Source organism: Felis catus, chromosome F2, assembly GCF_018350175.1.
Source record: "Felis catus isolate Fca126 chromosome F2, F.catus_Fca126_mat1.0, whole genome shotgun sequence".
Lineage (NCBI taxonomy): Eukaryota > Metazoa > Chordata > Mammalia > Carnivora > Felidae > Felis > Felis catus.
The window spans coordinates 76,991,667-77,008,541 of NC_058385.1; positions in this window are offsets into that span (position 1 = coordinate 76,991,667).

Here is a 16,875-nt window from a genome sequence, read left to right on the forward strand (position 1 = left end):
ATAAGACTGTTGTGATAAGGGACCGTATATTTACTGATAACCTTCATTTAGGAGCCATTTCTAAGCTTATTTATCCACCTAGAGTGGTAGCCAAAAGATTCCTATTCCTGCTGAGCAAGAGGTTACATTGACATATGTAAAACGCATGACGGTGGGGCTCTCGGTTTGCTAGTTAGCTCATTTCTTGAATTGTGTGCCTCTCTCTCCCATCATGGACCCCATTCTATGATTCTGGCTGAGCTGCCAGCTGTGAATAGTTGGGAATCTCAGAGAGTCTCAACACAAGTCAGGAGTACAAGCCAGCAGCTCCTGGCTGAGTGACTTCATGGAGCCTTGTAGATACCACTTCCATGAGGACGTGCTACTGGGAGCTTAGTTTCCACCTGCAGACGCATCATAAGCATTCAGCTTCTTGTGTGTTCAACTGAAACCCTGGTATCCTCCTTAACGTGCTTTCCTCCAGACCCAACATCCGGGTTAAGAGCATGACATTAGCATGACATTCCTTAACGGCACCCTTGTAGACTCTGCCTCTAAAGTCTATGGAAAGTCATGCTTCTCTAGCAAGTCTTTCTCTTTCAATCCATCGTTCACTTGGCACACTTATTTACCTGTTTTCATTCACACCGATGACTGGTCCATTGTTCACAAAGTATTTATTAAATCTTATCCATCCAATGGCTTGCCAGTTACAATAAGAATAAAGTATAAACCACCCATATCATGATCTACAAAACACTACCACTCCTGGCCCTCCCCGAGATTCCAATCCCATATCCTCCTGGCTGTCCCCCTTGTCTGTGATGCTCTGACCTCCCTGCTCTTCCTGATTACACGAAGCTCAGCCTCATCCCATGCCCTTGAACATGGTCTTTCCTCCAGCTCTTTCCTCTTATTGTCACAGGACTCTTCTCTCAAAAAGCCTTCTTGGACATCCTAAGGCTTTTCTCCCCACTTTTGCTCATTCTTGACCATACCAACAATGCATGTCAGGATCCAAGATGAGTTCTGTTTAGCATCTTCCCCCAGTGAAATGGAAGTTCCGTGTGGATCAGGATTCTGTTTTGCTTAATGCTCGTATCCCCACCATGAAAAAATAACTACAATACTCAGCAGGCAGTTAGAATGCAAAGTAAGAAATGCTTGGTAAATAACTGGAAAGGACCACCATAAATTTGGTAGCATCAGTTGTATGCGTGTAGTATTTATACATAGCCGCCTCTTTTTTTTTTTATTTCCTTTAGGTTGGAAGTCAGTTATGCTCATGATGTAAACGGAGAAATTGGCTGTCCCCATGGGCTCCCAACAGTCTTGATACAGAGCTCATTATTTCTTTGTATTTTCCAGAAAAGGAAGCATACTTGTATCAAACATAATAATCACTCTGAATTTCACTGACATTTCCGTGGGGGAATGTGGGAGTAGATTTCCCTCGCACATCACACAGAAAACAAATTCACAAATTCCCATTAGACATTTATGTTCTTCCTAAAACCCCTCTTGGTAATGCCAATAACAGAGTGGCTGCTTCTCTTTTTATCCATCTCTGTCTAGCTACTATCCTCAGAGATCCAGAAATTTCCAACGAGACCTCTAAATCATCTAAGATTTTATTATACCAATGAGTTTAATGGCACCTCAGTAGTTCCAAACTTGCACGACCGCCAACTAAAACCAAACCAAAGCAAAGCAACTGAAAGTCTTCGGGGTATTGAGATTCACACCCTGAATAATTTTACGTCGCTTTGTCCAGTTGTATATTAAACAAGATTATGTTTTTATATAGATGTATTTCCTGTTCAATGGGCTGAGTTCTCATTTGGAGTAAGAGAACCTCGTTCAAACCCGGGTCTTTGTGAACTAGCAGTGCAGCATGGGATCCTGAAGGGGGCGCTGGAGCCACAATTCCTGTGTTACACTTAGCTCTCTTTCTGTTTTTGTGAGTTTGGATAAGTGACTCATCATCCAGACTCTGGTTCCTCATCTTTGGAGCAAAACTGAAAATGGCAATAATTCCCACTTCAAGAGGCTGCAGGTGGTTTTTAGTTGGCGTCGTCTCTACAGAGTGCTTTTCCCTACGCCTGGTGCATCGTGCGCCTTAATAAATGTAAACTTTGATTACAAACTGTGTGCTTTTTGGTGAATCCCCTAACCTCTCTGTGCCTTGCTATTCTTAGTAAACTGGGTATCATGATACCTCAAAATCAGTGTAATGATAGATCAATGAAATCAGGGATTGGAAGATAGATGCTCATAATTGGAGGGAGGAAGGTTTTCAAACTGGTGAAGATTGTTTGGTGGGGAGGACGTTAGAGCAGGGGTGAACCTAACTTACCCAGCCAAGGTGGTTGCGTGGGGCTCTTTGCAAAATGTAAAGTGATGAAAACATTTTACTTTTGTCACGCAAGATCCAATGACCCTGAAGAGGGAAAAAAGGAGGGAGAGGAAAATTTCCCTGATGTTGGCATCTAATTCAGACCAGCCTAGTCCCCAGGTTATCATCTGAGATATGCTGCAATCAGGGGCCCCTTGCTACAGAGTGGGACGCTTTTGTGCAAGGCACTCAGGCTCCTCCTAGACCTGGTTCTCATTATATCATTTTCTCCTCCAGTACTTCTCTCCATAGGCTGCCGGGCAGGAAATAGACCCCAGGTAATTGGTTGCATTAAACAGAACATCCAGATGCCTACTGAAAAGGAGATTTTAAAATTAGATTCTGCTTCAATTAGCAGGCGGTGTTCCTCTCTTCCTCAAGCCGCCTTCCCTTTCAAGGCCAAGTTTGGGTTCTGGAGACAAACTCACTAGACTCTTGCCCTAAAACCCACTGTGTCCGTAGCAAGAGGGCATTGCAGGCTAGGCTAGCATCTGCTGAGCTAAGCCTACTCACTTCGGGGATGTTTTCCCTTCTTTGTTTCCACCCTCCTTTGCATATCTGTCTGCTGAGAGCTCTCCGATTGCTTCAGCTGCTGTGGGATCAAGCATTAGGAGTGGGAAAGGGAGGGGTGGGGTGGGGAGAGTGTCTCTAAGCTCCTCCACACCGGGCTGAAATGAGCCTATTCACTGGTGCACAGGTAGCCATTTCTTTACCTTTGATTTGGTCATTAAACTCTTCCAGCTGCTTCAACACATTTTCCCCAAGGCCCCTGTTAGGATGGCCGCTTCTCCCGTGATGAGAACACAGCCGATTGGCCTTCTGGACCCATTGCTAGCCCTTTCCTAATGATCTTATAATGGCTGCTGCGTTTATTTAAACCACCTGACAGATAACGATGTCAATTATGCAAACCCCAAATAATGCCTTCTCATTTGGAACCATTTCTTGTTCAGTTCTGTTTTGCAAGAAATGGAGCCAGACAGTAGCCAGACGAATGCTGATCTTAGGTATATTTCTTAGATGTTTCATACTGGTTTGCGTTCAAGCTCTAATGTAGCCGCGAACGGTGATGGAAATAATGAAACCGGTTCCTTCCATAGATTGCGTGTCAACAGAATGAAAGTAAATGAGTTAATATACTTACAGTTCTTTGGAGATTATCTTAGAACGCTAATTTTGCTAGCGATTGCCATTGCTGCTTGTAACAAATAGAGCGTACCACACCCGTATGCAGGGAAGCGAGTTCCAGGGAGTAGGACAGAGATGATTGTAGGCGGCGAATGAGGAAGGGATGAAAGGTGGGTTATTCGCTATTGATTTTATTCGCATTTTATTTTGTACAGAGACGAAGGGAGTTTAATAAGGGCAGGGCAGATGACTTAGTCTTGTAGGTCATGCCTCGGAGGGGGGCTGTGAGGGACTTTCACGCGAGCCCCTGAAGCCAGCCCGGAGCACCTGCATGGTGATGGTGTTTAGAGGGCCACGGGAAAGCTGGAGGTCAGAGCAGATGCTGGCCTCTCTCACGACCACACATCCTGTGTTAGTGAGCTCACACTTAGTTTGCACAAACCCAGATCTCGGGAATGCGGTAGAGCGTGCTCACCTGCCCGAGGAACCAGAACAGCCTCTCAGCTTCATCACCTGGGTTTTGTCCCAGACCCAGAGGCTTCCATCCTTCCACCTTCCGTTGCCCTTGGCAGATTGCGGGGGTGAACAACGAAGCAAAGGAGATGCAGATGGGACAGTCTAAACGTTGTCCTATGGCAGCAATGAAATTCTCGTTGTCCTTCATTGCAAATTGCCCGGGGAAAGGCATGTGGCTTATGCACACCGAGCCTCTAAATGATCTGATATTTGGGTGGAATTTGCTTTTGTGTGTTCTAATCTCGTCATGATGAATTCTGCCTCCTGCACGTTGAACTCCCCTTAACTATGTTTTAATTTCACTCTGCCAGGAAGAGGTTTTCTGCTTCAGCAGAGATTTGACTGGGACTCTGGCTGGCTATATTTCAACCCGTTATTCGCGGCGACTAGTTAATAATATTTCTCTGTGCCGGCCCACCCTTTTCATGCATGTAGTGCCTCGGGTCTACTCTTAGGGGTACAAGCCCAATGTTTGCCTTCCCCCAGCAGCCTGCGGCCTCCCTCACTTGTTCACCTAAGACACTAAATCCCCCTGCATCCCTGCTTGGAATCAAAGAACTTCAAACATAGGTAATTTTCATTTTCAATGTTTCCTACTAATGTAATCAGAAATTTGGGGACTTTAAGTGTCAGATACCAACTCAAACTCAATAACAAAGAAAGAAGGAAGGAAGGGAAGGGGGCAGCGGGCAGTTACTGGTCAGGGTGGTTTGCAAAGTCCAGGCATGCATCCGGCTCCAATCAGGGCTAGGTCAGGGAATCGGAGGTTAGCACGACACTATCAGTCACCTGGGTCTATCTCCAGGGGCCAGGAACCAGGAACCAAAACATGCGGTCACGTCTGGAAGCTGGAAAAAAAGAAACCGATTCTCCCCTAGATCCTTCAGAAGGAACACAGCCCTTCTGACACCTTGATTCTAGCCGAAGAAACCCAGTTTGGATTTCTGAGCTCCAGGATTATGAGAGGATGAATCTCTGCTGTTTCTGCCATTTCTTTATGGTAATGTGTTATAGGAGCAAGAGAAAACCAGTGAACTTGGCTCGAGCTTTTTCTTTCCCGTAAAGATTTTCACCGCCTGCTCGTTTAGATACTTCCCACCATCACGCAGAGAAGGTGAGGTATGTGTCAGGGCCAGCCACATCCCCATCCCACTTTGCTGGGAGGGATAAAAAGCTTGAAGTTCTTTTTCACCTCACTTGTGTTTTTCCTCCTGCCCGCCATTTTCAAGGCTGACCTATGCACCCACCAACCCTTGGATCTTCTCTGTTAAAAAAAATGTATTCTGCTTAAGTTGATACAAATTCAGCGTCTAAACCCCAGGACGCATGGTGTAACCTCAAGAAATGTTAATAGTATTCCATCTTGCCTCTTAAGAACTGAACTATCTTTGGGGTGCCTGGGTGGCTCAGTTGGTTGAGCTTCTCCTTCAGCTCAGGTTGTGATCTTATGGTTCATGGGTTCAAGCCCCGCCTCAGGCTCCGTGCTGACAGCTCAGAGCCTGGAGCCTGCTTCGGATTCTGTGTCTCCCCCCACCCCTGCCCCTCCCCCAGCTCACACTCTGTCCCTCTCAAAAATAAATAAACATAAAAATTTTTTTTAAAAAAGAACTGGGCTACCTTTTACTTTCTTGTTCTCTGTAGAAATAGACTTCATTATTTTTTCCTTCTTCTCATACTTCTCTCTTTTTGTGCATTTGTTGGTTTGTCCATCCTTTAAAAATGTCTCCTGGCTGGGAAATACCCAGTTTTCTGCATAGACCTGCCCCTTACATGAAGCAAGGCAACTCTCTTCTTTCAGCAGTTGGGGTCAGAGCTTCTGAGACATACTTGGCTCCTTTCTTTTCTTCTTATTTTTAAGTTCTATTTTTAGTTGGGGAAGGGAAGAGAGAGAGAGGGAGGGAGGAAGGATCCCAGGCAGGCTCTTCACCGTCAGCGCAGAGCCCGATGTAGGGCTCGAACTCATGAGCCATAAGATCATAACTTGAGCTGAAACCAAGAGTCAAATGCTTAACCAACTGAGCCGCTCAGGTGCCCCCCTTTTCTTCTTTTTAAGTACCCACATCCAATCCCTTCAGAAGTCCTGTTGGTTCAACCTGGCTCTCGTATTTATCCAAATCTGACCCATTTTTCACAACCTCCTCGGCTACCACCGTGATCCAAGCCACGTTTTGTCTCTGGCCTGAATTGTCACGATTCTTCCCCTCCTGCTGTCCCTTCGCCCACCATTGCCCCCAGTGCTGTCATGAACTCAACGGGCAAAGTCATCCTTCAAAGTGTGAATCTGGTTCTGGCATTCCTCTGTTGAGTCCTCAGAAGGAAGCCATGGCCCCATAGTAGGTCACATGACCCCATGCCGTCCTTACCTGACTTCTTCTGCCACTTGTCTCTTGCTTCCTCTGCTGTGGCCACACAGGCTTCCCTGTTCATTCCAGAACACACTAGATATGCTTCTTTTCAGGGTGTTCACTCTTGTTACCTTGTCTTCTCAGAACGTTCTTCTCTCAGATATCCACTTGCGCTACTCCCAAGGCTGTGCAAATGTCCTGTTGTCCCTGATCACCACGTTTAAAATTCCTACCCCTGCCACAGCACTCACTTTGTTCTGAACCTCCATGTAACTTACTCTTTGGTCATGTTTACTGCCAGAGCACCCCACTGAGACGTAAGCTCTGGGAGAGCCAGGGACTTTGTCTACTTCCTACGGACAACTGTTTCCCCAATACCCAGAACGGTGCCTGACCTAGAGTAGACGCCAAAACTAAATACATTTCTGCATTCTACACATTTCTCTGGGGCAACATCTTACAGTTTTATAACTTCAGCTCCCATCTATATACGCTGAGTGTGGCCCAAGGCTGACACCACCACCCACCCAGTTACCCAAATGGAAATTAGGAGTCACCATTTCCTTCAGCTCGTGAATGTTCCTTTGCATCCCTCTGCTATGCCCAGCATGGTGCTGTAAACCTTTGCAGCCGAAAAGGAAACCATCCTTGCCCTCATGAGCTGATAGTCAAAGAGCTCATCAGAAAAGAGAGGAACGCTTGGTGGAGAAAACATGCACATTTTTCCAGTTTTCCATGTGGGAAGGGACCTTTTTGTGCCCCAAGATTAAAGGAGAGTAGTCATAATGACAGTAAAATCAGTGTTACTACAATATTAGCAAAGTCCCGCACTGCACTTACTGTATGTGGGGCTTTCCATACATCACCCTTAGTACAGATCGCGGCTCACGGAATCCTCTAGAACGACCCTATGATGGGGTGGGATTACGGTCCCCGTTTCATGGGTGTACAAGACGAAAGGCAAAGAAGTTACAAGCTTGTTCAAAGACACAGGGGAAGTAAGTGTCTTAGTTGGATCGGAATCCAGACAGTCTGGTCCCAGTGTCTAAGTCTCAACCATTAGGAGAACAATTCACTCTCTTCCTCCTGACAGTAGGTGGGAAAATGGCATCAGGCATTGGAGGCTGAGAACATTCCGATTTTGCCTTTTCTTCTCAGCTCCTCCGGCGCGGTCCTCAAAGGCTCCGCTCTGCTTGCTTCTGGTCTCTTGGAGCATATTCTCTCTTCTCTTTCCTTCTTCCGGCTCAATGGGGTGTCCTTGCTTTCGGCAGTGGCTAATTTTAATTTTTGCCCTATCTACTTTCCAGCACTTGTACAACCAGTCCCGGGTACTTGATCCTTCCATTTGAAATATTCAGTGTGGTCTTATTTTCCTGCCTGGACTCTGACTGATGCAGCTTCACGCCGTCTCTGATTCTCACGAGAACACTACCTTCTGTGCATGATTATCCCCACTTTATACTTCAGAAAACCAAAGTTCGGATCAATTAATCCTTCTACTTTTCAAGGCCCTGGACTTGATTCAGGATTGACTACTTTCAACATCATGAGATGATGGTTGGCGTTTTCCAATTAAACATTCAAGGACTTACTGACTCGACGCTGGATGTCTCACTTAAATTGTGACCCTTCGCAGCTCTGTTGTTATCTTCGAAGTGTTTTAACATTCCACATCGTTTTCGTTTAAATTTCATCAGTGGTAGGATATCTTCAATCTGTCAATCTTGGAAGGAATATGTGTGCTTAAGGAAAAAAAAAAAGTTGATAGAGTTAGATCTTGAATAAAATGATCTTATTACACTGGAAAACATCATTGGAATTAAACATGATATAACTGCAGAATGACAAAACCTCATTTCCTGTGAGATGCTTGAATTGGTTCTGAATTCATTTACTGAACTCCAGTTAAGCAGTTAAAGCTGGGGTGGAAACACTGAATTACAGAGCCGGTTCCTAAAGAGAGAATAGCCCATGGGGTTTGAGCGGAGTTATTTTTATTTATTTATTTATTTTGCCAGAAAGTAATTTGAAGGAGACAACATTAATGTTAATGTGTGCTTGTTAAATACTAGGATCGCTCTGTGTGTATGACAGAGCCGTGTCACCGGGGCGCAGGGAAGAATGAAAAGGTGCACGAACTTGTTTTGGGTTCCAGGCACAAGTTCCCAGGATGCCACAGTGGAAAATGCGGGAGACAAGCAAACATACAATTAAGTTGTCCAGCAGAGAATCGTCTCATTCTGCCTGTCAATCCTCAGCAGCCGCGCTTGACGCCCACGATCTTACTTTATTAAAATGTCATTCTTTACCTACTCTTCAGGAATCGTGTGCTACAATTAATCTTTCTTAGGGACGCCAAATTAAAAAGGCAAGCAGAAAGGGTATTTGGCTCGGTTTCCTCAGCAAAAAGATGCAGCTTCCACAGTCACGATGCCCCGGGAATGTTTGGGTGCCAACCCACCTTCTCTTCTCAAAAGCGTCAGGAACACAGTGTCTATTTCAGTGCTGCTGAAAGCGACGCGTCTTTATTCGCCGCCACCAAGGCGCAGCTTGCGGAGGGGAGAGAAACCAACTCGCAGATGAACAAGGACAAGAGGATCGGGCAGAGGGAGGAAGGAGCTGGCTCCTTGGGAAGTGTCTTGCAACAGCAAAGTGGGAGGACAGGGATGAAGACAGAAATGGCAGAGAGGATGAGAGGAAGAGACCACAGAGCGACGCTGTGGATGTCTTGGGTGTGTTTCCCAGCAATGAGAACAGGCCACGGAAGTTCCCTGTATCCATCGGGGCGCCTGGGTGGCGCAGTCGGTTAAGCGTCCGACTTCAGCCAGGTCACGATCTCGCGGTCTGGGAGTTCGAGCCCCGCGTCCGGCTCTGGGCTGATGGCTCAGAGCCTGGAGCCTGTTTCTGATTCTGTGTCTCCCTCTCTCTCTGCCCCTCCCCCGTTCATGCTCTGTCTCTCTCTGTCCCAAAAATAAATAAACGTTGAAAAAAAAAAATTAAAAAAAAAAAAAAAAAAGAAGTTCCCTGTATCCAGAGAGACAGAGCTGGGAAAAGTGGATACTGGGTGGGAGAAAGGTGGGATTGGGAGGCGATATGTCTTGGGGAAGGCTTGTTTTCTGGCTTTGGAGGAGGAGCGTGGGCTCTTTGTGGGCAGGTGCTGATGGGAGGAGAGAGCATTTAAAGCACATTCTGGAAGAAGCACGAAGGAGACACAGCCTAGGGACTCATACCTGAGAGATCCCTCGTGGACACAAGTCCCCAGACTAGGGAGCCCATGGTGCCGTCATGTCCTTCAACTGCCCACCGCCATTTTGCACGGACACGGAGCGGATGATATGTATGAGGGTCTCCCCTGTGCCCCTCCCAGGCCTGATTTCAGGCCTTGTTTATGGACCGTGCCGATAATGCCTGGCCAGTCCGCAGGCCATACTGGTTTTTATTCCAGGTATCTCTCCTGTGTAGCACATTTTCAGGGACAGTCTAATAACTCACCAAAGCGGTGTTAAGAAGCAATTGAATCATTCCAACTAGGTGCCCCTGATCCTGTGTAATGTGGTGATATAATAAAAATATACATTTTGGTCTTCCTTTCAAGTTTCTGAGATAGCGCTGAGTGATAGAAGGTGAAAGAGCATTTTTTTGTTGTTGTTGTTCTTTCTGACAAGCCCCTTTCAACCCCACCAAGTTTATGTTAATAAGGGGACTTTTGCAAAGGCCCTATGGATGAGGGGCTGGTTGCCATGGGAACCAGCCATTTGCTTAGAGGTGATGAGAGGGGATTGGACAATTCAGTCCCATCCCCACTGGGGGAAGGGACAGGGTGGGGTTGACCTACTCACCAATGACTAATGGCTTCATCAGTCATATCTAGGTATTGAAGCCTCCATAAAAACCCTTACTGACGTGGTTTGGAGAGCTTTTGAGTTGATGGATACCTTGAGGTTCTGGGAAAGGGACCCACCCAGAGAGAACATGGAAGGCCTACACCCCTTCCCACGTACCTATGCACATCTTCCATTTGGCTGCTCTTGAGTTATATCCTTTGTAATCAGTCAGCAGCGTAAGTAAAGTGTTTCCCTGGGTGTTGTGAGGCATTCTAGCAAACTATCGAGCCAGAGGAGGGGTTGTGGGAACCCCCGCTTCCTAGCCCATCAGTCAGAAACGCAGGTGACAAACTGAGACCTGTGATTGGTGGCTGAGGTCAGGGGCCATCTAGTCTTGGGGGACTGAGCCCTCAGCTTCCGGGGACCGTGCTAACTCCCGGCAGTCAGTGTCAGAATTGCTCCGTGTGAGGAAAACACCCTACACGTTGGGTGTGAGTAGAGGAAAACCGGCGTTTGCCTTTGCTGGGTGAGGCCTCCCTGCCTAGGAAGTCAGAATGGGTGCACTGTGACTCCACTTTGACCCATCGCAGAGGCGCAGCGGATCCCTGGCAGCCAGACTGAGCGGAAGAGCACGCAGGCATGGCCAGGCACCTAGCGATTTTGACAGCTACAAAAGCTCTGTTGTGCTAATGGGCTTCTCTTAATGCAGAGAGATCAGCTCTGCAATTTGCTCAACAGCCCTGGGCCAGCTTTGCGGAGGCCTTATTGTTCCCACTCAGGCCATGCAGACTGCAAGTTGGAGCAAGGGTGTTCGGTAAGTACGTCTGTGTGAATAACCCTTCCAGGGCTCCCTGCTCTCCAATTATTGACTCAGGCAGCTCCCTGAGCCTGGATAATTGCCTATAGAAAGCATCAATGCTGATAATTAGAACTGGCCAAGAGGCAAACGTGGCCTCTGAGAGTGACCGTATTGGCCTTGATACCTATTTAAGGAAAATTCAACTATGTCTCCATTGCTGTGGCACAGTTTTTCTCTCTGAGTTTAGGAAAGTGCGCTTATGGCGCCTGGTTTCCCATTTTCTCACTCTGGCCCCATCGTTCGGTATCGCTCAGGGCTGCCTTGTCTCTCTCAAGTGCACTTGATTCCCTAGAGAAACGTCTTTACTCCCTACCTCCACGTTTCCCAGAATTGGTTGTCTTGTCAGCAGAGGGGCATGAGTGGGGGCTCCGGAGTCAGACGGTATTGGGCCCGGAGCCCGGCTCTGCCCCTTACGAGCTACACGACACGAGGAGAGTCACTTCGCCTCGCTGTGCCTCAACATTTCCATCTGTAAAATGGGGTCAGGACAGTGCCGCTAAATCGTAGGGTGTTGTGAGGATTAACGGAGTTAATGCAGGTAAAGTGTGCAGGACGATGCCCAGCTCCTAGCAAGCAAGCCCTCCGTAAATGTTAGACGCTCTTTCTCCAAAAGTTAGGCTTTGCCTCAAAGGCTTTATTGTAGGCTTGTTTTGACATGTACATTTCAATATAGTTTCAGGTACGGTGAGGCCAACAGATCCGGAGTCAACCGTCTTTAAAACAACAGTCTGGTACCTGGCCCTAGGATGGTTAGGGCAGGTAACTAGTGGCCCAGAGTATAAGAGCCCAATGGAGGAGGTGGTGGGGATGTGGATTCTGGATTGCATAGTTAGCATATGGAAGTCTTGCACACAGAAGTCGCTTACTGTCTCTACGGGTAACAGCCCTGGGAGGGGCAGTCTCTCCAGGGTCGGCCAGGCCTGCAGGTGAAAGCATCAGAAATACAGAAAATAGAAAAGCATGATTAATACAAGTCTTTCCTTATAGGTGCCCCGAGTAAGAGGGGGAATCAAGGAAATCAGCCCTCTCCGTGTGCCCACACCACAGTATCGAAGAACCTCAGGACCAGTTGTTTTCTCTCGTCTGAAGTTCATCCCTCGGTTTGAGAGAACACCTCTCTGCTTTGCTGCTCTGCTTCTGATTCTAGTGACAGAAGGGTTAGTATTCACACGGTTGGAGTTGACCTCTAGTTTCAGATATGTTTGCTTCGGGGGAAGGACCCATTCTTCCGCTCCTGGACTCCAACCTCGCCATCAGGGATTTAGTTTCGTTCCTCTCCTCTCGGTTTCTTCACTAGCGCAAGAGTGAGCTCATGAAAATGCAAAATTCAGCGCGCTATTCCCTTGCTTAAAATGCTCTCCTACGGTCTTAAGGAAATGGCCGACACTCTTAGCTTGGTCTACACAGCGGGCTGGACGTGGGCCCTGCCTGCCTCACCAACACCAGCCGGTACTGCTCCTCTCCTGACCATAGCCTGCCCTGGGCGACATTGACTTTCCTTCCCTTTTCCCCATGTGCCACGCTGTTTCTATTTGCAGACCCTTCCATGTATCATTTCTGACACTTGAAGATATATTCTCACCACCCGACTCTGCACATTCACACTGCAGACTTTCAGAGACCTTTCAAAACTCAATAATCCTTCAGGGGAATCTTTTTGGCTCACCCGGGACCAGGTCAGAACCTTAAAATTCATTTCTATGGCACCCCACGTTTCTACTTTATCATTGTTGAATTAAATTGTTAAATTCTTGAAGCCAAGATTACATTGTATGTGAACTAACCTGAATTTAAATTAAAAAACAATAAAAATAAATAAAATATGAGCAAAGATAAAAGAATTATTAAATTTATAAATGTTTCACTTAGAGTTGTTTAAATGTCTGCTGGCTTATAAACCTTTTTAAAGTTTATTTATTTTTGAGAGTGGGACAGAGACAGAGTGCAAGCAGAGGAGAGAGACAGGGAGACACAGAATCAGAAGCAGGCTCCAGGCTCTGAAATGTCAGCACAGAGCCTGACGCGGGGCTCGAACTCCCAAACCTCTAGATCATGACCTGAACTGAAGTCAGACACTTAGACTGAGCCACTCAGGCGCCCCGGCTTGTAAATTATATGAGGCCAGGGTCTATGTCTATCTTATTTAATTCACAATCACCCAAGTGCAATGCCTGGCATTGTTTGGAAAATATCACAATCACCCAAGTGCAATGCCTGGCATTGTTTGGAAAATACCATGGTTATTTATCTAAAATCCTATTTTCGAATTTTATAGGGATTATTGTTAAAATAATGTCCTTCTTTTCTTGTGACTCCATAATAATTGTCTTGAGGGACCAGAAGGTGTTTTTGTTTGTAAAACAGTGATATTTGAAATGTGTATTTCATAGGATTATTATGAGAATTTAATAAAAGCATGCACGTGAAAACATTGTGTAAATGGTAATGCATTATACAAATACAATGGGTATTATGACAAAGAGTTAATTGATACTTTTTTTAATTCTTTTTTTTAATGTTTATTTATTTTTGACAAAGAGAGAGAGAGACAGAGCATGAGCGGGGAGGACCAGAGAGAGAGAGGGAGACACAGAATCCGAAGCAGGCTCCAGGTTCCAAGCTGTCAGCACAGAGCCCGATGAGAGGCTCGAACTCACAAACTGTGAGATCATGACCTGAGCCGAAGTCGGACACTCAACCGACTGAGCCACCCAAGCGCCCCAAATTGATACTTTTTTTAAAACGTGGTCTTAGTTCAAGTATGCAACTGTGATTTACATAAACTGTCCATTTCAATGTGATTTATTTCAAGATAATGAACAGCTGATACAGGACAATGAACTTGGACCTTATGATACGAAAAAAAAAATCTGTTTGCAGAGAGAGGATGTGATGTTCACACTCTCCCATGTCCTTCTAAGCGAGAAGACCTGATTGGCAGGATGTCTGAGGGACAGTATTCATCAGGAGCAAGACTTTTTTAAGTATCCATCTGGGATATTAAGTATCTGGATGAGGTAGCACAGAACACCAAAACCCACAGGAATAACCTGATTAAAAGTACTTACTAGAACACCTAGGTTTGACTATTCGAAGAACCACACACCTATGCCATGCCCGGAGTAGTAAGCAAAGAATGTGTGCGTCACCTTAGGGGAACCTATTGTCTTCGACTCTACCCCATGTCTCTCTTCCAGGACATACTATGGTGCAGCCTATCTGCCACCTGGGTTTGGCCCCTCCTGTGGCAGACGGGGAAAAAGCAATGGTGGAATCCATGTGTTCCGTTGGCTCAGTGATACATGCGCAAAAGTGACATGTTCCGCTTCTAGAATGGAATTTTAAAAGCCGTCATTCGGGATGGCGACAGCTCTTCTGTGGAAGCCACAAATAGCTTGAACACCAGTGACCCCAAAGAGTCAATGAGAAAGTGGATTGAAGTTGACACTCGGTTGGATTTGCAACAGGTAGGAGGGAGATAATACAGGAAAATTTGCTTGCATGTCTCAAGAAGTTTGTTTCTTTCATTTTGTTTTTTCCCAACCATGTTTAAAGCCAAGGGTGCATAATGAGAGCATTGTGTCTTCAAAGCCGAGAGCCTGATGGAAACATCTAGTGAGGGAGCCCACGATCACAGCACGCTCATCCGCAGGGAGCTCGTAAACCCGCCACTGGCACAGGTAGTTGCTTTGCCTCTTCTCTGTCACCTCTCAGACTCACTCCAGGACCCCTTCCCAAGCCTCCTCTAGAAGCCTTACCTGACATCTCCAAATCCAGGATATGGATTCATTGCTTCTGTAGCAGCCCCGTGGCCCTTCTCCAGAGCACATGTCAGATAACTACTTCCCGACCAAGTGTGGAACTAGAATATCCATTCTCAACAGAGGTGATGTCATGCAGTGGTGAAAATCAGTTCCCTTTGGACAAAAAAGATCCTAGATATTATAATGATGGGTGGCCCTCCAGAGGGCCACAGTCATATGCATGGTGGTTAGCTTAAGGAAAAAGAATATATACCAAACGTCTCCTTAAGGTGGTGATACTAAGGAAAAAGGCTAGGAAACACTGCACTAGCCTCAATTCTTTTTTTTTTTTTTAAATTTTTTAACATTTATTCATTCAGAGCATGGGTGGGGAAGGGGTAGAGAGAGAGGGAGACCCAGAACCTGAAGCGGGCTCCAGGCTCTGAGCTGTCAGCACAGAGCCCGACGTGGGGCTCGAACTCACCAGGGGTGAGATCGTGACCTGAGCCGAAGTCAGACGCTTAACGAACTGTGCCACCCAGATGCCCCGCCTCAATTCTTTTAAGGGCTGATGTGCTTGCTTTCACCATGCACAGTTTAAGGATCATGATTTGGAATAAGGGAAGGAATTAATGAATAAAAGCCAGGTTGGAGATCTTTGGATGAAACAAGACGGACCAAACAAGACTAAAAGGGAACTTGATCCCAGTAATGACCCAAGGAGGCCACCTAAGTCTGCCATGTTGGTCCTCTAGGACATTTTGGATCATGCTGGTAGGAAGCAATCCTGTGGATTCACCTGGGGGAGGAACAGAGGCCAAAACACAGAACCAGGAAGCAGCTGATACAGTTTGGGGTTATTTTCTCATTTTAATCACTTGAGAAGGAAAAACACAGCTCAATGGTTATTAGTTCCTCGAATCTCTTTCTATCTTGACCTTTCCACTGTGACTACTGCCCTGCTTTGGAAGTGGTGGCAAAAAAAAAAAAAAAACACAGAACTTTAAGAGTTGGTAATAAACTTTGACACTAGTAAAATCAACTTTTGTTGCCATAATTTGAAAGGGCAGTTCATCGTTTGTAATTAAAAACCATCATGAGGTTTGAAGCACCAAGTGTTCTCACCTGGAGGAGAATATTAAACTTTAATGAAGGTCTTTTTCTGGAATGGTTGAAAATTTCTCCATGAAAATGTCACTACAGGAAAAAATACCTTTGCAGACGGTGGGGTGTAGTTAGCGCAAGGGACACGTTGCGGAAGGATGTGGGAAGTTCAATTTCCGCCTAGCGTGCCCACAGTGATCTGTTCTGTGGGTCCAGGTATGTCCTTCACTCCTGTGATTCAGGTCTCCCCTCTGCCAAGGGTTTCACTGGTGGTGGCCTCGAACGTTCGTTTCGCAAATACCGAGCCCTATCCGTGAGCCAGGCATGGTGCTGGACTCGATGGGAAAGCTTTTGTCAATTATCAAGTTACGTCAATCATAGAGGTTCCAGGACACAACAAACCTACTCTGTCCACCTTTCCTGCATCCTATTTTCTATTGTCTTCCCTCAAAAAGTTTTCGTGGTTGACTATCTCTCGCTAACCAAAATATATTCATAAATTAAACTTCTTTTCATCCTTCCTTACTTTAATCATTTTTACGCTTATTTATTTGGAGAGAGAGAGTGTGTGTGAGAGAGAACAGGAGAGGGGCAGAGAGAGAAGGAAACAAGAAGAATCCCAAGCAGGCTCCACCTTGACAGCTTAGAAACAGACACAGGGCTCGAACCGACAAACCGTGAGATCATGACCTGAGCCAAAACCAAGAGTTGGATGCTCAACCGACTGAGCACCCAGGCGTCCCATTCTTGTTTTAATATTTTACCTGTAAAACTAATGTAAGGGCATTGCAAACATTTGAAAAAATAGAAGTGCATACACTAATAAAAAAACTCACACTAATGCAGAAAATCACACTTACCCTCACACTAATTAAAAGCAACAATGCCATTGGGGTGCCTGGGTGGCTCAGTCAATTGAGCATCCGACTTCGGCTCAGGTCATGATCTTGCGGCTCGTGAGTTCAAGCCCCACGTCGAGCTC